At 41.1% G+C, this 23311-nt stretch overlaps 1 protein-coding gene across 6 annotated transcripts in view; it reads right to left on the reverse strand.

Moving 5' to 3' along the window:
• Nucleotides 1–23311, reverse strand: part of OSBPL3 (oxysterol binding protein like 3) — a 183740-nt gene that overhangs the window by 91930 nt on the left and 68499 nt on the right. The gene's annotated exons all lie outside the window — the stretch shown is intronic.

A 23311-nucleotide genomic window follows, 5' to 3' on the forward strand; every position in this document is an offset into this window, starting at 1 on the left:
CAGACACATAAAAAAGTAGTGTTATAAAAATCATCCCTTGGACCTAGAGGACATTATGTTTAGTGAAATAAGTTGGCTGGACAAAGACAAATACCATATGAGTAAACTCAAGCAAATAAATGAATTAAGTAAAAACAAAAATAAACTTAAAAAGAATCCATCTCAAACCACAAGATAGCACTTCACATCTACTATGCTAGTTATAAACAAACAAATAAACAACCAAAACAGACAATAAGTGTTGGACAGAATTTAAATCCTCAGGCATTGCTGGTAGGAATGTAAAATGGTGCAGCCATAGAGGAAGAGAGTTTAGTAGTTTCTCAAAAAGACTCATTATATGATCTAACAGCTCTACTCTTAGGTATATATCCCAAAGAACTGAAAGCAGGTATTCAAACAAAAACTGGTACAAGAATGTTCACAGCAATGCTATTCACAAGGGCCAAAGGAAGGCTCAATCCAAATGTGGATCATCTGATGAATGGATAAACTAAATGTGGTATATACTGTGGTCTGAAAGCACGTGTTCTCCTAAATTCTTATGCTGAAATCCTAATACCCAGTGTGCTAGTAATAGGAGGAGGGACATCCTGAGAGGTGCTCAGTTCCTAAGGCAAGAGCCCTCATGAATGGGATTCAAAGCTGTTATACAAGAAACCTCCCAAACATCTTCCATCAATTAAAGACACAAAGAGAAGTCTGAAACCATAAGAGGGCCCTCACCAAACAATGCTGACACCCTGATCTTGGATTTCCAGCCTCTAGAACTGTGAAAAATAAATTTCTTATAAGCCATAGGAAGGAATGTTATTTGGGAATTAAAAAAGTGCATTACAGATACATACTATAACATGGATCAACCTTGAAAATATCACACTTAATGAAAGAAGCCAGACACAAAAGGTCTCATTTTGTATGTTTCTATTTATAGGAAATATCTACAGTGGGCAAAGACATAGGTTCCCGGGGTTGGGGTACTTGGGGAGTAAGTTACACTGCTTAATGGCTATGGGGTTTCCTTTTAGGGTGATTAAAATGTTCCGGAAATAGATCATGGTGATAGTCACACAAGATCATGAATGCACAAAATGTCACTGAATTATGTACTTGCAAATGGCTTAAAAGATGAGTTTTATGTTTATGTGTTTTACTGCAACTTAAAAATCCCCCTTTTCGGAGGGTAGAGAGATGGGATGGGAGAATAGCTCTACCAAAGGGTTTTTGAGACAGTTTCTTAAAAAAAGTTATTTCAAAGTGTGGCAAAAACCATGGGGAAAGCAGGCTTTCCATATCATCTACTATTATATTATAATTAAAACAATGGTCATTGTTGAGTCCATACTCTTTATTGCCAAAGAGAGACATTATCATTTTATTAAATGACATACATTAAATTAACATACATCTCATTTAATTAAAGCTTAATGGGAGAGTACTATCTCTATGGTACAGAGGGGGGAAATGAGCTTCTGAGAAGTTAGATAGTTTGCCCAAGCACACAGCTGGCAAGGGACTGGTCTGGCTTGAGCCCAGGCCTTGAACCTTGCTGTTGGAAACTGGAATGCATTACGGCCAGGCCTGGCGTAACACCTACTGCCCCATCTCTGGGACCTGAGAGAAGGGGGGAGTTAGACTGGAAAGACTTTGGAGGCACATCACAAGCCAACTCTGAAGAGGTTACACCCCATTCCTTTCCGCAGCCATAGCAGTCACTAACATTGCAGTGTTTGTGTTGTGAGCAAGGGATGAACCAGGGCAGGGAAAGGAATGCCCTTCACAAGTAGCTAGCTGGGGGCCACAGATCAACCTGACCACTGCCTTCCTCCACAGCCCTGAGTTAAGGGTGACTGACATGTATGGATTTGGTTTCAGAAGGCCAGACTTTTATTTGACACACTAAGTTCAAATAAATCCTACAACTTTTCCAAGCATCTTAACAATGAAAAAAATTCATATCTAATCTATTTGGTTATTAGTGTTCACATGGTCTAATTTTGAAAGAAGGATATTATGTAATTGTCCAGATTAGTTAGTTAAATATTATACCAAACAGTTGGTTAATAATTAAGTACTCAAATCTCCTAGGCCTTTCACTCATACTTAGTTCTTAAAAAATGAGTGTGCTAAAACCATCAGGTAAAACAAAGACAATGATGAGAAATGTCAAAAATCTCAGAAAATAAAATTAAGGCATCCCATGTTGTATTCAGAGAAACCCCCCAAATCTCTGTGTGTTCCACATAGTGGATCCACTAATAAGCAAGACTAAAGGCAAATCAATACCATAAGCCTCTTCATAAACATCACCGTATTTATGGGGCCTGACTAATTATACCTGAAGGTGGAAGCAAATACAATTTACTTAAAAACTGCCGAGAGACTATAAAAATATATTAATAGTTTGTTTAATAGCAGTGTTGGCTGTTGCTGCTTGATGGGAGGGAAACCTGATGGGAACCTCAAATGATAAAATGTGTGTGTGGCAGCCGTTGCTATGACAACTGATTCTTTGGGAGTTTAGGAACACCAACAAAGGGTTTCTGTTTATGTGTGCAAGTATTTTTTTAAGGCTGAGATCTGACAGTAAGAGTATGAGATGTGGTGGTGTATGACATGTGAAGAGGGAGGAAAAAAGAAAAAGAAAATAAGTCACCAGAATTCTGAAACTGCCGGATCAGAAACACCATAAATAACCCTGTCCCACAGGCCACTGACTAAAAAGGTCACCTTTATCTCTCAATCCTGTCAATTTTCACTTCAGAAGCAACAGCTACTAGCTTCCAGGACTAGAGCGCTGACCAGGCCAAATCCCCTCCTCCTTTAAGTTACTTAGAGTCAAGGCCTCTGTGAATACCACCGCCAGGAGTCCCAGGTGCTGCCTCTTTTTCTCTTTTAGGGAAAGGAAGGGTGAGGGCCCACAACTCTGCTTAAACCCATCCCCACGTCTAGGGCGATTGCCTAGGAAAATATCTGTTTCATTCCCTGAAGCTTCTTCCAGCCTAGCCTCATCAAAAATTCAGCTAAAGTCACCAAGAGCAGTTTAATGGCAGAAGAAGTCAAATTCTGGGAAAGAATATGCTTCAAACAGGGCAGAACAAAGAAAGAATGCAGAAATGGCTCAGGCTACTGCTGGGGTAAGGTGGCTGCAGTTACTATGTTCAACCTAGGGGGCCCCACAGGACTGGCCTCAGGGTCACCAGAGGGAAGATCTTGACAGGAGTCCCCAGGCAGAGGTCCTTAATGAAGGGGAGTCGCACAAAAGCCTCTTGTCTTCTAAACCAGCTGACTTCACTCTGCTGACCTAAGAAAATGGCAAAGATAATTCCTTAAGGGGAATAGGTACTGGTCAGGGGCCAGGACCCTGCTTCAGGAATGTATGAGATGATGGGGGGGAATGCACATAAAAGACACATATATGCTTCCAACTCCCATTGATCCATCTGGTCAAAGGGTTTATTGACTTGAACAAAATATAATAGTGTCCCTGTTCACAGGTTGTGAACATTGAGGGACAGTGATTTATTCCCCCACCCCTTATTTTTCACTGAGGCGTAACTTAAAGACAAATGAATAAATCTTAACCACAGATATGGTTCTATGATAATTTACATTTGCAATTACTAACATAACCACCACCCAGATCAGCAAACAGTATCTGCAACCTCCTCAGAAGGTTCCAACATCGCTGCCCATTGTTCTGATCAGGAAAGGCTGATCTTCCTCCTGAGGAACGTGCCCAAGCCAACCTCTCCTACTGGGTCTTGTTAACAAGCCCCAAGGACAGAAAACTGGGACCAACTTCCTTAAGCTGACAGTACAGGCTACAGGCCTGCTCTTGGGCTCTCTGCCTCACCCAGTGTTGGAGGTTGACAGAATTAAGTCTGGACCCGCTTTCTTTTCAACAAACTACTGAGTAGGAAAAACAAACAGGGGTGAAAATTATGACTCATTCTGGTGTATTTAAAAATACTGCTGTGCCTCTGAGGTGAGCTGGGTCCTCTCTTAAAATTGCCACTCATCTTGGGAAGTTAATGGGTCTGGTCCAGTGAGAACAGTTTTCCAGCTGAAGGTCAATAAGACATGCAAACACAGGCCTGGCCTAGGGCTTCCACCAGGAAGAAGAGAATTCTGATTTCTACCAAGAATGGACAAGAATGAATAGCCAATGCCATTTATAAGTGAGCAGAGACTTGTTTTGTCAACAAAGGTTGATTATAAGACATATTTTAGAATACTTAGAAGAGAATACACCTTTTGGAGAAGGTGCAGAGGGAGCACCTTCACACCACTTCTGTGCCTCAGAAGGAGGCAGACCTGAGTTTAAACTGGTCCTCCCTGGGCATCCCCTGGTAGTGCAGGCGGTTGAGTGCAGCGCTGTGAAGCTATCCACAGCCTCTGCAGCATGGGTTCAATCCCGGCCGGCCAGCAAGGGTCCCACATGGCGCAGCAGACTGCTCCTGTTGTGCCCGCTGCTCCCCTCAGCAGGGTATTTCAGTCAGTCTGCCTGTTCTGTTCCCTGCTGTCTCTGGTGAATCCTCTCACCCTCCTATGCATCTGGCCTGTACCCCGGTTCTTGTATAAATAAATAAATAAATCTTTAAAATAAATAAATAAATAAATAAATAAACTGGTCTTTCCTTATGGTAAACTCTGTGCATCTTAACAAATGTAAATTCTGATCATCAGATTTTTTTTTAATGTGTGAAATGGGGAATTGTGGGGCTTAAATAAGGAAAAATGAGAAAATGAGGATAAAGTTTCTGCTCTGAATAGGATAGATCTACAACAGAAGTTAGTCCTGTCTCCCTCATTCCAGGCTTCCTGAATGTGGCATGTGCAGCATAAGATAAGACCTTCTACTCCTCTTGGGACCAAAAACAAAGACTCTACATGATTTGGAAACATTTTTTATCTTTCAACATATTAAAATTTACCCAAATCCATAACACAAGTATGAACAGATTTTTTAGATTTTTTAATTGTCTAAGTAGTGTGCTTACCTTGGAACAAGACAAAAATGCAGAAAGATAAAAACATATTCATCCCTACCTGCAGTCCAAGAAAAGCAAGTTAATACGAACTAGTAGACTGGAAACATATAACACAGCTATTTATTAACCCACTAGGCCTGAGGGTCTGCGCTCACACACTTGGTCATGTATTACTTGACAAACAGGTTTTACTTCCACTCTTGGAAACAACTTGCAATGACGACTACATGGCATATAGTTCCAATTATATGTTTGTAATTTTTCAGTAAAATATGTAAATAAATTATGTCCTGAATAAACACCAAAAACATGATGGAATACCCATTTCTAGTCTTCTTCAGTAAGTAAAAAATTTATTCAAATCCTGGATATGTGTAGGTGTCTTTTTAGGAATGACACCTTCTGAAACACCTTGATTTCCCAAATGTTACATGATCAAAAATAATGCTTTAATATAATTTGGATTTAAACACCACATAAGATCAGAGATTTCTGGAAGTGGGATCCAATCATAACGCATTCAGATAGCTAATGCAGCACTTCTGTATGAGTGCTGGATGATCTACCTTAACTGTCAGGACCTCTGATCTGTGTGCTGACATCTGACTGTTCCTGGGGGATAAGTACTGGGGCTTGGAGAGTCAAATAAGTCTCCGCCCACTTAAGGGCAAATCCCTCCACAAAGAAAACGGGAGTCCACACCGCAAGGGTAAAGATTCAAATGCTTATTCTCTCACACTACACAGAATACCCATATCTGCCTTCTCAAGATTCATGCAAAATGTGTTTCATGCCCTTCAGAGAATGATTGGTTATTTTTTTTAAAGATTTATTTATTTATTTGTTTGTTTGTTTGTTTATACAAGCATTGGGCACAGTCAGAAGCGCGGGAGGGTGAGAGAATTCACCAGAGCCAGAGCGGGGAGCAGAGCAGGCAGAAGGACCGAAGCACACTGCTGAGGGGAGCAGCGGGCGGCAGGCGAGGTCTGCGCACCATGTGGGACCCTCCTCCGGTGGCCGGGGAGCAGCCGGGGATCGAACCGGTGCTGCAGAGGCTGCAGGCAGCTTCGTAACTCAGCGCTCAACCGCTGCGCCACCGGGGAGGCCCGAGAATGATTGGTTATTACTGAGCCCAATACATCAACAGAATTGTACATGGACACAGATTTGATTTGCAATGTGGCAGTTTCCTTGAAAAAGGTTTACCATGGCACCAGGCTGTGAGTTTGTATTTGAAGTATTTATTGTGTAAATAGAACAAAAAGCACAATATGACCCAGTCACTGCACAGAATCTTGGAACCTATAAGCGAATTCAAACCCAACTTCTTTCCCAAAGCAAGAATTCCTCCTACCACACTGTAAGATCTTCATTGTTTGACTACTTTCCATGATAGAAACAGAACATTTCATGTTTTGTTAAAAAAAAAAAAAGTCTATTCTAGATGGTTTTCATTTAGAATTGAAATTTGTCTCACTATAATTTCCACACTTTGGTACCAGATCTTTCCCATGTCATTTACAGAGAAAAAAATTAACTACCACCACTCCCTCCTGCCAGCAAATCTTTTCTTCTCCAGACCACACAGTCCCATTTTCATCAGCCGTTTCTTATGTGGCACGGATCCAGAGTCCTTATGACTACAGATGACCAACTTTGATTCCACTTCAATTTGTCCATGCTTCTCTCAAAGTGGTGCCCACATCTGCACACAAGTTTCTGGGGGCGGGGAAGAAAGGGAGCAAATGCCCCTCTTGCCTTAAACACGATGCAACTGTCAGTCTGCCTAAGTTCATCTTACCTTTGGGAGAACCCACAGTTTTCCAACACCCATTGTACTTACAAATTTTCTAAGATTCTCCACAATCGTGGTGAAACTTCTTTCTGAACAGGACTTTTTACTTCTTTTAACTAAAATTCAGGGCTTGATTCTTCTTTATTATGTTGTTATTAGATTACCTCATATTCATTTTGACCCATGATTCCAGTCTGTTAAGGTACTCCTAAGAGCTGGTTGTCACTGAAAGTATTTGGCCAACTTTTCCTTTGTCACAGCTACCATATTCTCCATAGACATGTGAACTCTGTCCCCACCCAAGTAAATTAAAAATAGAGATTTACTAGGACACTGAATCTTCTCCAAAGCTTGATATTAATTTGTTCATTAGTCAGCAATTCTGGGTTGACATCTGCCAACCCACTGTAAATCCCATAGCTGTACAGCCATATCCAATTTCTCAAAATGTTCAGATTCACCTTTTTCAAAGTTTCCTGGATGTCTGTTAAAAAACAAAGATTTTGGAAACTCCATTTGAGATTAATAGAATGAGAATATCTAGGGGAGAGATGGATAATCTGCACATTTACCATATTCCCCAGGTGATTTTTGCACACATTAAAGTTTGAGAAGCCTTAATGCAGCCAGCCTTTTTCAACCTTTCTTATCTTACCCTGAACCAATCCTTCTATTTGTGTATTTTTGATGAGCAGATAGAGTAGGAGGCCAAGCCCTCTTTTATTATCCTAGGCTTGTGGTTTTCAAAAAGTGGTCCTCAGATCAGCAACTTCAGCACCAGCTGAGAGCTTGTTCGAAATGCAGAGACTGCAGGGTCAAGAAGTGAGGATGGGGTCAGGCAGTTTGTTGTTGTTTTTTTAACAAGTTCTCCAGGTGATTTTGACACAGGAGTTTAAGAACCATTGCCCAGGTTAAAATTTTATCCATGGCATAGATTCTTGAGGCACAGGGGTCGAGCCTGAGCTTTTTTCCTAGAAAGATTCTGTCCCGCTGCTTAGCAACTCCTTTATGCCAGGATGGCAGGTACTAGTTCCCGCTCCCATTCTTAACTACTATTGCAAATTTCTTTTTATAATTATATATATATTTTTTTACATTATTGCTCATTTTTGTACAATGCATGCTTGTATGCTTTCTCCTTTTAGGTGAATATCCTGTGAAATTCCCACCATCAATTCACCGGTGAACCATCACCATAGTTCCTTGTGCTCTTGTCTCTCCTGTTTCGATCCCTATTCCTCCCCCTCCCTTGCAGAATGTCTCTGATTTATGGTTGCTGCTAATTTCATTTTTCAAAATTTATTATCATTGTTATTTTCCCCCTGATCCCTTATTTGGTTCCCCTATATTCCTCCTTAAGTGAAACCATCTGATATTTTTCTTTTTCCTTCTGGCTTATTTCAAGGAGCATGATCCCTTCTAGCTCCATCCATGTTGCTGCAAATGGCATGAGTTTGTCTTTTTTGATTGTTGAATAGTATTCCATTGTGCCTATATGCCACATCTTCTTGATCCACTCATTTATTTTTGGGCATTTGGGTTGTTTCCATATCTTACCTATTATAAATAGTGAGAGCTACCATATGACATACCAATTCCACTCCTAGGAATCTACCCAGAGGACACAAAACATTAATTCAAAAGGTTACCTGCACCCCTATGTTTATACCATTGCAAATTTTCTTAACAGTTCTTGAGGCAGCTGAGAGAGCTGACTAGACAGATCCTATTCTGCTAAGTTTTACGTGAGTGTGGTAGGGTGAGTGAAGTTCCATGCATTCCCGTCTCCTGATTAGGAGCCTGAATTTCACAAGATGTTAACCTCTCTTTGGTCATAAGACTCAACACTTACATTATCTGCCCTTGATCCTCAACACAAAATACCTTCCTCCCAGGCTCTTGCCCAACATTACAACCTTGAAAGTTCCATTGTCCAGACTTTATATAAGCGTGATTTCAACTGTGACTGCACATGAGGAAGTGGGGGAACTTTTAAAAAAAGCTGATGACTAGGCCCTATCCCAGATCTATTGTGTTGGGATCTGTTTGAGGGCCAGGCTTTGGGATTCCTAACCCCACAGATGATTTGGAACCAGAGTGGACAGCCACTAGCACACGATTTAAATAGGTAAGATAATGTGTATATCAAACTCAAGCCAGATCATTCAATGGCTGAGTTAAGAAATTTCATTTAGTCTCATCTCTGAAGAACTGCTTTTGTGCACTGTCCAGTGGAGTTATGCCCTTTGCCTACAATGACAGAAATTATATATGGAAAATAAATACCCAGTAGCCAGTCCACCCTATAATATTGGTAAATTTTGTAGAGTAAAATAATAATTAAAACTACAAGCTCAGGCTTCTAACTACTTGGGTTAAAAGCCACCCTTACTTGGTGGCTTTAGGCAAGATTTTAGCCTTTCAAATTCTCAGTATTTCATTTGACAAATAGAAATAATTAAAGGTTCCTCTGGAAGGGGCTGTTGACATGGTTAGATAGGCTAGTCCATATAAAAGCACAGGGCAGTCACCTCTTGATGAGTTATTGGCTAGTGTTGGGTGAGATGGTCCCTGTCAGCACACAGAACCACAAAGGCTACTGTTTTCTCTCTTAATTGGAAAAATGGAGAGGATACATATAAATATCTATATTACAGTCATCCCAAGTTAAAAGTTCTCTGCCTTATTTATACAAACATATGTATTCCACCATTTTGCTAGCATTTAACTTTTTTTCATAGTAAATAGCATCAAAGCATACATTTCTTTCTGCAGGTGGTTTATTTTTATTCAAAATTAATTACACACAAAAGGCACTGTAGTTCATTCATGCAACAAAGTCTTGTGGTGTGACTATTCCTTGTTTAATTTTTCTTCCTTTAACTTTTTCCAACTTATTCAAAATGTGCTATCAAGTCTCTTCATTGTGAGGCTATGACACACTTTTCTTTTTAACTGAGGTATAACTGACAAATAACACGATACTTGTTTAAGGTTTACAACATATGATTAGATATTTCTACATTTGTGAAACGATCATCACAAATCTAACATTCATCATACAGAGTTATAATTTGTGTGTGTGTGATGAGAACTTTTAAAATCTGCACTCTTAGTAACTTTCAAATATACAATATAGTACTGTTAACTGTAGTTACCTTGCTATACATTACATCTCCAGGACTTATTTATCTATAACTGGAAGTTTGTACCTCTGACCACCTTCACCCATTTCAACCACCAACAGTACCCCACTTCTGGCAACTACCAATCAGTTCTCTGATCAATGAGTTCAGGTGTTTGTTTTTTCCCACCAATAAGTACAGCCATACAGTTTTGTCTCGTCTTTGTCTGAGAGAATTCACTTAGCATAATACTGTTTAGGTCCATGCATGTTGTTATAGATAGCAAAACTTTGTTCTTTTTATGGCTGAATAATATTCCTTATATATTACATTTTCTTTATCCATTGCTTCCTTGATGGACACTAAGATTGTTTCCATGTTTTGACCTTTGTAAATAATGCTATAATAAACATGGGGGTGCAGATATCTTTTTGAGTTAGTGTTTTCATTTCCTTTGGATAATAAACACTCAGATTGGAGTTGCTGGATCATATGTTTTTAATTTTTTGAGGAAACTTCATGCTGTTTTTCATAGTGGTTGTGCCAATTTACTGATGTTCTACAAGAGTCCCCTTTTCTCCACATCCTCGCCAAAATTTATTATTTTGAGCCTTTTTGATTACAGACATTTTCACAGGTGTGAGGTGATACCGCATGGTTTGATTTACATTTCCCTTAGGATGAGTGATGTCAAGTACCTTTATCATGCACTGACTTTGTACAGTAACTGGAATTGCCATATCTTAAGCAGAACTAGCTTTACTTTTATAGCCACTCTAAATTGTTTTTCAAAATGTCCATGCCAATCTCTATAAGGTAACGGTTTCTTTAATGAGAAAATTTTCAAGTCTCAGCATCAGAGTGTCACTCTGGGTTGTCACTGGGTTGTCCCTTGGGTTAACTTAGACACCGAGAATTAGTATGTGAGAATATGTGCCACTTTGCTTGGTGCACTAGGATGAACGGAGTCAGGTTAATGACGTGCTGATGATATCCTCAGTGGGGTGTCATCATGCTCCAGTTCTCTCAACCTACCCACTATTTCCTCACACAGTGTGTGTATTCTTGGAAACCACTTCAAATTCTTTGTGAAATGAGGCAATTATTTAAAGAAGTTAACTTTTTATTTTTAAAGCTAGAATGTTATACAAGCTGCTTTGGGGTTGTTAGTTAGATGTACTGTTGGTGGGTAGTTTTCCACTTAACTTCCTACACTAGTTTGTCTTCTTGGATGATCCCTAGCCTCAGCCTGACAGTTCCAATTGCTCAAAACATCCTTTGAAAAAATGAAACAGGAAGGAAGGTTAGACACACAAATAACAGCCCCTAGCTCACAGAATCAGAAAACAACATCTCAAAGATATATGGTAGTAAAGAAAGGGGAAAAAAATGATTGGGAAAAGCCAGACCTTCAGAAGTTTACAGATGGATGATTCCAAGGGGCAGCATTTCAAAGAGAAAGTACTTGCAGGCAGAAATGGGGAAGGCACTAAAGGTAATTTCCATTTAAATGATTATGAAAATTCTACATCACAAAAGTAGACAAATCCTGTCCTTCTGAATCAATTTAATTTTCTTGTTCACAAGGCTGTCACAAAATAGAAATGTTAACAAAGCCTTCAGACAGACCTTTCAGAAGTCTGGCATCCTCCCTAAAAAGTGAGAAAAGAGTTTGCTCCACGCAAACACTCTTTTGTAGAAATACTGCCTGCCTACCTTGATGCCCAAGGCTTTGCTCCAATGCTAAGCCCTGCTCCTGGTCACATGATTCCAACTTAACACTTACCCCATACCTATAACCACAGACTTCCTTCATGATAGTGATTTTTTGCCACTTCATCAGGCACTGTCTCCTGCACCAGTTACCATATTCTTACCAGACATTTCTTCATAACAAGAGTTTCTCAGTGTTTTAGAACTCAGTACTGTTATATCCCAGCCCTACCCAAGACAGGTTCCTGAGCTAGGGATGCCCTCCCATCCCATCATCTTCAGGTACTGACTAGTATACATTGTGTCTATGATCTAGAGACTTAATGAGAAAGGGAAATGGAAATAGGGAGATTTGGCATGTCTTGTCATAAGTGAAACCTAAGTGACTACTTTTCTACGGGCAACAAACTCTTTACTGTTGACTAATAATACACTGAAGACTTTTGCAGTGGATGGATAGAATTCATCAGTATGAAGATGTGATCTTACTCCTGGGTGCCTGTTAAAGTGTTCCAAGGAGTGATATAATGTCATGATAAAGCTGTAATTATAACTGTTAGGGGTGGGCCCTGGACAGCAGTACTTTTAAAGGATCCACAGTAGATTACAGTGTGTAGTCAGGTTGAGACTCAACGATTAAGAGTTTTCATAATCTTCTTTCTCTTTCTAAAAATCCTGATAGCATCTACTCATGTTTAGGTTCCTGACACCCATCTCTATCTCTGTCATCTAGCATAATCTACCTCGGAGGTTCTATGGAGTCTGAACAAATTCTGTCCCTGGTGTGTTCTGGGGCTGCCTGGCACCCACAATGTGCTGAATTCATTTAAGTACACATTTCCTATCCCTTCACCTGTGTTGGGTTCAATTTCCTCTTTTATTTTTTCAATTCTTTTTGGTTAATATTTCTTCTTTACCAAAAAAAAAAAAAAACAAAGTAAAACAGCAATTATTTGGACTTCTGGTGTTTTGGGATGAGAAAATTTTCACATCTAGAAGTCTGTCTTTTATTTGTTTATCTGATTCTGGATATATTTTGCAAAGTTGTTTAGTAGCTTTTAACTTCCTTTTTTTTTTAATAAGATTTATTTATTTATTTATTTATACAAGCACTGGGTACAGTCAGAAGCGTGGGAAGGTGAGAGAATTCACCAGAGCCAGAGCGGGGAGCAGAACAGGAAGAAGGATCGAAGTACACTGCTGAGGGGAGCAGCGGGTGGCAGGAGAGGTCTGCGTGCCATGTGGGACCCTCGCTGGCGGCCAGGGATCGAACTGGCACTACAGAGGCTGCGGACAGCTTTGCAGCCCAGCGCTCAACCGCTGCGCCACCAGGGGAGGCCCCTTTTAACCTCCTTTTGCAGGCCTCAGCTCATTCCTGATATTCGTTCTGTAGACATTATTCTAACATGTTTATGAACTAGTTCCTCTTCATTTGAAAGGGATGCTAACTGGCTCCTCGGCTCCTGTCCCACTTATGGAGGCATTTACCAAAGTGTCATCCTTTATCCACTTCTCTGGCTTTAGTTTAGTTCCTGATAATCCTATCCACATGCACGGTGTAGTAAGGCAGCTGTCTACCCCCTCTGCTCTCTTCATCCATTGCTGCACCTCCCCCTGCAGTGACCTTTAGGGCTAATGGCTTTCACCACAGTCCCTAGGTCCGGCTGGGCAAGGAACCAGCGCGCAGGGGAGTATAGCAAAGTTCCCTGAAAACATAGAGAAGACAGATGCTTATCAAAAGATAACGACCACCAGGAACCACTACAAGTGTACTACTACAAAAAACCTTATCTCGTCTTTCTAGAACTACAAACTTTATTCCCTTATTGTCTTTCTAAACTTCCTTCTTTCTTCTATAAAGGTCATTGGCTGTTAATTAAAAAAATCATATGAAATCCTTAAACAAGGCTGACTCAAATGAAACATTACTAAACCCTGTGTAATAATAATAATTAAAATATAGTTTAGGTGAAAAAGTAGTTAGTGAAACAAAAAATGCGATTATATAGTTTAAAAACAAAACTAATGGTCTATCTACTTAGGAATGAGGCTAGGTCCAGATGTAAATCACTGCCCTGTCAGTGATAAGCTAAACCCATGAGCAAGCTGATTTCGTTGATATTCATTGTTCCTATGCTTTTAGAAAACATATATATACTGGTCACAAACTCAGAGAAAATTACACTCAGTTTTACACTGTCTCTTGAAGTGTGTCTGTTTGTCATTTCTTTCGCCGACTCCCTGACCACCCTGTGCATTTCTCTCAACCCTGAGACGGCCTCATCATCTACTGCTGTGCTGGTCTGCGGCAACCCATCTCTAGTCCACAGCCTGGTAGATGTTCCTGAATTTATCGCTGGGACATTAAGCCTACTGGTTATTTCAAGAATAAACTCATCACTCCCCCAAACCAATACCTGTGCTAACTTCTCTAAGACACCCACCTTCCTCAGGATTCACTTAGAGTCCTTCTTCCCTATCCCCCAATACTTAGATACTAGCAATATCCTGACACCTCATCATCCCCGTACTTGTTTTCTCTCCTTCTATACCCACAACCACCAATCCATTTTTACCTCCACTAGGGGATCTCTACTTTTTCCTCTCCCAACATGTCAATCTACCTTTCACTCTGCTGCCCAATTCATCTTCACAAAAAAGATTCTAGGGTCTCACCTCTGCTCCTTTCCTAGTCATAGAATTAAGTTAAAAATCCTAAGTTCTTGCGCCTCCCTGGTGGCACAGTGGTTGAGCACTGGGCTGCGAAGCTGTCCGCAGCCTCTGCAGTGCCAGTTCGATCCCTGGCCACCGGCGAGGGTCCCACATGGCGCACAGACCTCTCCTGCCACCCGCTGCTCCCCTCAGCAGTGTTTTCGGCCAGTCTGCCTGTTCTGCTCCCCACTCTGGCTCTGGTGAATTCTCTCACCCTCCCGCGCTTCTGACCGTGCCCAGTGCTTGTATAAATAAATAAATAAATAAATCTTTAAAAAAAAAAAAATCCTTAGTTCTTCACAAATGGTAAATATACTAGCTTTAGGCTGTGTTCTATCTATCACTTACTGTTAGTAAACTCTCAAATTATTTCCTCATCTGAAAAGAGGAACAAATAATAGTGCTAAGTTTTTGTGAAGATCAATAGAAATGACGCGTATAAAGTATTCAGCATGGTGGTCAGCTGACATCATTTGATTATATCTTGCCTGTTATCACTCAAACCATCTCTAAAAGCTCACATATACCTGCCCTACATTTTATACTCTCCCACAATCATACCACTCTGCCTTGATCTTTGCTGGTCCTTCATAGCAGAGTATTATTTTATTTAAAAAAATACTGAAGTTACATTGGTTTATCACACAATACAGGTTTCAGGCATACAGTGTTACGAGAAGACACACATAGATGATGCATTATGCTCTTCACCAAAAGTCTAGATTTCAAACACCAGCATAAAATCGACCCTCTTTATGGTCTCTTCCATCTGTGGAAAGTACCACTAGCCTGCAAAGTACATTTCAAGCATCACTTTCGCTACAATATCTTTTCTGAAGCTACCTCCACCCCCGGTAGTTTCTCTTTTGAGTCCTGCTTTCTTTTATGCTCTCTGAAAGTATGTCATACATTTCTCCCATTTTGTCTCACTTTTCATATCCTGACCACTAGATGTGAGGTCCATATCTCGCTCAGGGACTGCATTTTACTCACCTTTACATTCTGTGGGAACATAACTTGAAAAGATTGGTAGCGAGAATTGTTGAGTTAGACTGAATACCCTTCATTAATCTGAGTTAACAGGAAAACTCTCTGAGTGAGCACATTCATTTACTTCCATGGGGACCTCCTTACCTCTTCATTGGACTCACCTGGGACTATATCTAAGTTTCAGAACATTCTAGCTCTCCCTTCCTTTTGAGGTTTCCTTACCATTTGAAGGCTATAGTCACCAGAGATATCATTTCTTTATTTTCTCTTAACTGTTTGAAATGTTTCTAGAGTACACGGTTGTATCGAAAGCATGATTTGGGGACTTGATCTCCTGGTTCCTGTCAATTTATATATAACTGGCTAATCCTTCTTTTTGGGCCAGGAAAAAAAAAAACAGATATATATTCTTTGTATTACCTTTTCCATCTTCTTAAAAATTAAGTGATCAGCAAAACAAGTCATGAGTTTATCAGAAGATAGCATAATGAAATTTCTAGTGGGTTTTATTGGCTCATTTAATGTGTTCCAGAGTTACAGGGGGCAAAGCGTCATCTCTAGCCTCTATCTGGTAACCCATAATACTGATCTTACTACATCAACCTTTTTGTGGTTTTCTTCCCCTTCCCCAGTGATTCATCTTTAGGATCTGGATTTCCATAGGGCAGCTTCTTTACAATAAACCATTCTCTTCTACAATCATATTTTAATTATGACAGCCACCCCAACGTTCTTGGTGAGACAAATCAAATGATCCTGTCTATGTCCACGTTTTACTGATTCAAGTTTACATTGCTTATTCCTCCCTTCGGAAGCTGCACAATGGCAAATAGCCATAGCCATCACAACCACCCAGCTGCCAGGTAAGAGTTCCAGGAGTTCCTAAAGTTTTCTCATCCATTACAGGTCTTCTCTTTGCTATACCAGCCAATCAAGTTTTTTTCTTTTTTTTTTTTTAAGATTTGTTTATTTATTTATACAAGCACTGGGTACAGTCAGAAAAACAGGAGGGTGAGAGAATTCACCAGAGCCAGAGCGGGGAGCAGAACAGGCAGAAGGACCGAAGTACACTGCTGAGGGGAGCAGCGGGCGGCAGGAGAGGTCTGCGCGCCATGTGGGACCCTCGCCAGCGGCCGGGAATCGAACCGGCGCTGCAGAGGCTGCAGGCAGCTTCGCAGCCCAGTGCTCAACCGCTGCACCACCGGGGAGGCCCAGCCAATCAAGTTTTAATGTACATTTTCCCTTTCTGACAAGTTTCAGTAGAACGCTCTTGATCAGGTTAGCAAATCTCTTTCAAAACACACTTGTCCTCAGAGATGCCAAGAGCCTGCCCCACAATCAAACCCTGTTTGTCCACTCTCTGTGCTACAGTTATTTGTGTCCTTTCCTCATCCTCTTCCAACTCCCAGCCTAACTGCCCCTGCAAGCAAGGAGCCCCAGCACCCCAAGACCCACAGCTTCTTACCATGACTTCATACAATTGGGGTTTCTTTTGATAGTTTAGTGTATTTTTATCCAATGAGCAGGGATGATAATTGGTAGGTGTGATATTTTAGCAACTTATCATGCATGCCTTGGATTGTTGTTCACCACCAATATCCATTCTCCTTTTCTTAAATAACAGAACTCTCAAGTTTGAGTTGAGTCCAAGCTACAGTTCCAGGCTTCTTTGCAGCCTGGTGGGTGACTTGTGACTAAGTTCTGCCAATGAGTGGTGAGTAGGAGTTGTGCTCCTTTCTGGTCATGATCCTAAAAAGAGATGTGCATGTGTTCCCTGCCTTCCCTACTCCTGAGGGCTGAGTGATGGTGACAGCTGGACCCAGAAAGGAGTGTCATTGGTTGACGACAGTAGTGTCACAGTACCAGCCAGGAATAACTGTGTCTAGACAGTTACATGAGAAAGAAAGAAATTTTAATCATGCTAAAGCCTTTTAATTTGGGGGGCTCTCAGGTACAGAGATTTAACATAATTAATGTAGGTGCTAAGAAGGTGTTTTAAAATTAGGAATCCTGGGTCACTTCATACCCCTCAATAGGAAACTGCCAATCACTACTTTCCTCATTGGCTTCCTAGACCAGAAACAAAAACCTGAGACACTGGCAGTGAGAATCCTCAATTTGATAAAGCATAGAAAGGTACTGGTTTCAAGTTCAGGAGTATATTATCTTCCCCTGAAATGATCCCCTATTTTTCAATAGCATTTACCAGAGAGATGCATTCCTAAAATTGTTTCCACCTTCTTCAGTAGGACAGTCCTGTCTATATGGCATCTGTCATCCACATTGTCCAAAGAGCGACTTTAAAACAGTAGGACTGGAGCCTCCCCGGTGGCGCAGTGGTTGAGCGCTGGGTTGCGAAGCTGCCTGCGGCCTCTGCGGCGCCGGTTCGATCCCCGGCTGCTCCCCGGAGGAGGGTCCCACATGGCGCGCAGACCTCTCCTGCCACCCACTGCTCCCCTCAGCAGTGTGCTTCGGTCCTTCTGCCTGCTCTGCTCCCCGCTCTGGCTCTGGTGAATTCTCTCACCCTCCCGCGCTTCTGACTGTACCCAGTGCATGTATAAACAAAAAAACAAACAAACAAATAAATGAATGAATAAATAAAACATGCCTCTATTTAAAAAAAAAACAAAAAACAGTAGGACTGAATATTCTTATTTAAGTGGGATGAGTCTACAGGTCATATAACAACATCTCTGCTCTCAAAGTGTGTAAAATAAAAAAATATGCTGGGTTTTCCACCTCATTCTGAGTTTAGCAACTCTTACTTGTCCTTCCATGTCCCAAGAGGAAGCAGCAAAAATAAATCTGGGCTAATATAGGAAATTATAGTGAAAAGATAAGAGGTTACAGGAGAATAGATACACTGATGAACATTCCACTCCTTATGTGTTCACATGAGTGTCCATAGCTCTGCGAACTACTAAGTGAGAGAACAAAGACAGAAGCTTAACCCAAAATTAAACCACTCGCATTGAGGAGACAAGATATGCAGAGATGAAACATGCCAGAACACAGCTGAGGGTGGGACATCTAGTAGGTGTTGAGGGGGAAGAGTTCTGAGGAACAGGAGTTGTGAGGGAAAGCTTAAAAGAGGTGGCCTGCAGGGAGCTTGAACAATGTGGCCAGGAGTTGACTGGATAGGGAGCAATGCAGCCCACACCTCACACAATGTTTCTCAAGCCTGGCTGCATGACAGGATCACCCTAGGACATTCCACACACTCTCAAAGTCTTACCCTACTCCATACCAAGTCACCCAGATGCTCCGTGATGAGGCCAAGGCAAGAGCATTTGGACAAGCTCTCCAGGTGATTCCGATGCACAAGGAGGGTTAAGAGTCACTGCCCTAAATTGTGCATCCAGAAATGATAGAAAGATTTGCCCCACAGGACCTTCTATTGTGGAATTTAATTTCATTTTAGTATCTAATACCAGAACTTCATCTATTGCATCTAATTTATACCAAATTAAAATGCAAAGCAGGATGTGACTTAGCGGTTTAAAGGGTAAGAATATGTAGCACCACCCAAGAACTTAAAATAACATTTTGTGGTTTGAATTTTCTCAGTGGGTGTTGTTACCTTTCCTTAACTGACAACTGCTGGCGGAAGTAGAGTAGAGTTTTAACAATCAGCAACCACAGCCAGCATTTCATTACTTATAAAAAGACTATCCATTGAGTCACTGTGAAGTGTGAATTTCAAATCTTCTCTATCTCCTATAAAGACCTACTAGTGTTTTCAGAAATGTAAACATTAAGCTAACAGTGAACCGAACATGATCTCGAATAACAAGAAATGAAATACCCTCGTGGTTAATATATCACATGTACACACTTCAAGTTTGTCCACTTCAATAAAAATAATCCTAGGACTGAGAATCTAAGCTTAAAATAAATTCCATAAAACTAATTTCTTAAGATACAGCCTTGGGGTCTCCTTCCAAAATTGCAGAGGCCTGAAAAGAGGCCACAAATCACTAATCTGAATGCAAATGGGGAGGAAAAGGGGGTACGGGAAATTTTACTCCTAGGGAAAGAATGGCTACAAAACACTGGACTAAGATACTTTTAAACTAGGACTAGCTGAAAAAAAATTATAAGGACAAATAGGAGGGAAAAGGTGGAGCATACAAGTTTTTAAAAGTTTGAGGTAGTTACTGACAGACTAAAGCAAAAAAGGGCAAGAAAAATTAAAAACATCCCTGTTACTAATGCTAACAATGCCATAGTTATTTTTTCCCTTCAGCAGAGCATATAGATCAGAAGTAATTTAATGACTGTCTTACTCTTTTTTATTTTTTTTTTTTAAAGATTTATTTATTTATACAAGCACTGGGTACAGTCAGAAACACGAAAAGGTGAGAGAATTCACCAGAGCCGGAGTGGGGAGCAGAACAGTCAGAAGGACTGAAGTACACTGCTGAGGGGAGCAGCGGGCGGCAGGAGAGGTCTGCACGCCATGTGGGACCCTCGCCCAGCGGTCGGGGATCGAACCGGCGCTGCAGAGGCTGCGGGCAGCTTCACAACCCAGCGCTCAACTGTTGCACCACCGGGGAGGCCCTGTTTTCATTTTTTTAATTTCTTACCACTGGGCCAAAATCTGGCTTGAGGTAGTTTATGTATCAAATTGATGTCCTGTGTCTCCTCTCCCTTATACTAGTAGCTAGAAAATTTCTATTAAAATTTATTTTCTCTCAGAAGTAGGAGAAGTAATATGTTAAAGTATCCATTTATCAAATTTCAAAAAATTATAAAAATATGAATCCTGATTATTTAGGAGTTTGTATATAATTCAAATGTTACAAGAGTAGTAGGTAATTGAAACTATAAATATGAAAATCTAACTCAAAATGTGAGGTGTAAATAATTTATCAAAACTCTAGCTTAACCCATCAAGTTAATTTCAAAATAATTTTCAGCAACCAATACGCTGATCTTCACTGTGAACTCCCCAACATTGAGCATTCATTGCAGACATAAGTTGGATGAGGGAGCTTAGCATACTGAGGCTATGTTAGTACAACATTCCGTATTTAGACAGCATCTTCATCAAAGAAACCCCAGTGTTATATAAATGGCAACTCTTCTGTCCTCACAACCAAAGGCAGAGCAGCCCTAGCTCAGAGCAAAGCAATCATATTGCCTGAAAACAAGAAGTGCTGCAGTCTTCAGCCCCAAGTCAGGCTTTAAGGTTGACACGTGACACAGTTGGTGCTGACTCTGACGCATCATCACTTGATATGGGAGACGTATTTTTCAAAGATGAGGACACCAATATCATCCCTTCATATGCTCTTCTTACAAAGCAACACTGACCCTCCTCCATCAACTGGTGGGATCTGTGCTCCCTTCTTTGAATCAGGGTGAGCTTGTGAGTAAAGCTGAAGCAATGCTGTGAGACTTTCAAGGCAATGCAGCTTCTGCCTGACGTGTGCTCTCTCTCTTCTCTCTCTCTCTTCCTTTCTCTTCTTGCCCTTCAACTTAGACACCACAATATGAGGAAGCCCAAACCAGGAAATGTGAGGAGAGCAGATGGTGGCCATTTTAAAAAGAGCTCAAACAGCTGCCCCTGGCCCCCAGCCAGCATCAACCCCCAGACATGTGAGGGAGAGAGGCGTCAAATGCTCAGGCCCCAGGCTTCTGGACATTCCAGATGACAGTGAAAAGAGCAGAAGCCAGCTCCCCCCACTGAGTCCTGCCCAAATGGCAGACCTGAGGACTAAATAAATATTGTCTTAACCCATTAATTTTTGGGGTTGTTTGTTAAAATTAGCTGCTGCTGAAATACTATGTGGGAACCCTTGCAAGACTACTTGCCTGGCCAAGTAGGAAGCATGAGAACTTGGGGTAAAATGACTCAAAGTACAATGAGCTGTAAAGCCACCTTCTCCTGACCCTGGATCAGCAGTGTCCTCTACCAGAGTACCCCATTCCTGTCATGGAGGTCAGACTTGAAGGAGGGCTCCTTGGTCAGCAAAGCCAGATCTCCATGATTGAGTCACTTACACACGAAGCACACGGTAGAGAGTACGGACCAACTAGCATATCTGATAGTGACAAACACAAATGGGACAGTGGAAATCCCAATCTGGGCACACATGACAGGACAAACACCCCCCTGAAGAACCCTCTAAATATACCTCTAAACAAAGACCTTAACAATTTTCACTTATCATTTGATATTTATCTTGGTAAGAGATTAAGTTGTGACCAGAGGTGAGTTCTCAGCTGGCAACTGAGCCACAGAGAAATTCTTACTAAGGTCACAGGGTCAGTCAGTGTGAGCAAAATTAGGATGGAACCCAGAACTGAACAATCCCATCAAGAACACACATCCGGAAGGAAAAGAGAGAGCCAAAGTAAAAAAGTTCTAAGTGGATACATTTAAGTATTTCTAAAGAATAATTTTATTGTTAAATTAAAATCCCAGGTACCCATTCAATGCTTTGGTAAGAACACTGACTAACCTAACCCTTGGACCTTGGCCAGAGATTTAATTGTGCAGTGTAAAGATCTAGTATTGATGGCAGGAGACTCCTGGAGGGCTAACCGTACCCAGAACTACAGAAATCGGGGCCTCCCTTGGTGGCACAGCGGTTGAGCGCTGGGCTGCAAAGTTGCCTGCGGCCTCTGCAGCGCCAGTTCGATCCCCAGTCGCTGGCGAGGGTCCCACATGGCACGCTGACCTCTCTTGCCGCCCGCTGCTCCCCTCAGCAGTGTACTTCGGTCCTTCTGCCTGTTCTGCTCCCCGCTCTGGCTCTGGTGAATTCTCTCACCTTCCCACGCTTCTGACTGTACCCAGTGCTTGTATAAATAAATAAATAAATCTTAAAAGAAAAAAGAAATTACAGAGAACACCAGCAAGGTGACATGGAGAGCAGAGCCTCATCATCTGAGGTAGAGCAGAAGATGACTGAAAGCAGAGGGAGGGAAGGAGAAAAGACAGAGGTGATCCCTGGATGACCATGAACAGAAACATCAACATACAAACCCAGTGTGACCCTGCAGGCTAGACAGTGAGGCTGCTGAGCACTTAGAATGTGGTCAGTATAACTAAGAAAGTGAATTTTAAGTTTTATTTAATTTCAGATAATTTAAATTTAAATAGCCACTCATGGCTGGTGTCAACTGTACTGGACACTGCTTGAGATTACACTACCGCTTCGGATCACACTGTTGTAGACCACTTATTCTTTCTTTCCTTTACACAGGTGGGAACACCTTGAGACATTCCTGTCTCCTGAATCCTCCAGAGGTGCTTCATAGCACCTCTGGAAAACTCAATGGGTGACATACAGCTGAGTCAACCATAAGGCAAGGGCGAAAACCTAAATGTATCAAGTCATGTTTTTCCCATTCCCTCCATTGTCTGGAGAAAATGAGTTAAAGGGTGAAACAGGTTATTGGTTTTCCACATGAAGTTAGCAGGGAATTTTAGGAGTAAGCACAACTTATACTTACAGGGACTTCATAGCCTGTCAAATCAGCGATAAGCTTCTTTAAAAGGATCAGAACCTCCAACACAGACAGCTTCTATTAAAAACCATTTGGAATGTTACAAAAAGGTGTGTGAAGGTCAGTTAGGAATGGCTTATAACTGCTCAATTTTAAGACAATAAATAGTCTGTGACATGAGAGAAAAGATCATATTCTAGAATAGAAAAAATATTACCAGTTCAAACAATTATCAGATGTCAGGGTTTTTTTTTTCTGGTAGATAAAAATATTTAGCACATCCCACTATCTTCAGATGGCAACAAGTCTACCCTCAGACCCCATGCCTGTTCACAGTGAGGGAAGGAAGGAAGAAGTCTTTTAAGAGACTTCCTCCACAATTTACAAAGTCCTAGAAACAGCTCTACCAAACTATCCAGTAGCTGTCATTTCTGTAGGAAAGTTATTAATTTGGCAAGGGAATGAGAAATTCACAAAGAAAACAGCCAGTTTCCCAAGTTTAAGTGTTCCTATATTCTGACACCTGG

The sequence above is a fragment of the Talpa occidentalis genome, unplaced genomic scaffold (genome assembly GCF_014898055.3).
Source record: "Talpa occidentalis isolate TD23 unplaced genomic scaffold, MPIMG_talOcc4v2.1, whole genome shotgun sequence".
Classification (NCBI taxonomy): Eukaryota; Metazoa; Chordata; class Mammalia; order Eulipotyphla; family Talpidae; genus Talpa; species Talpa occidentalis.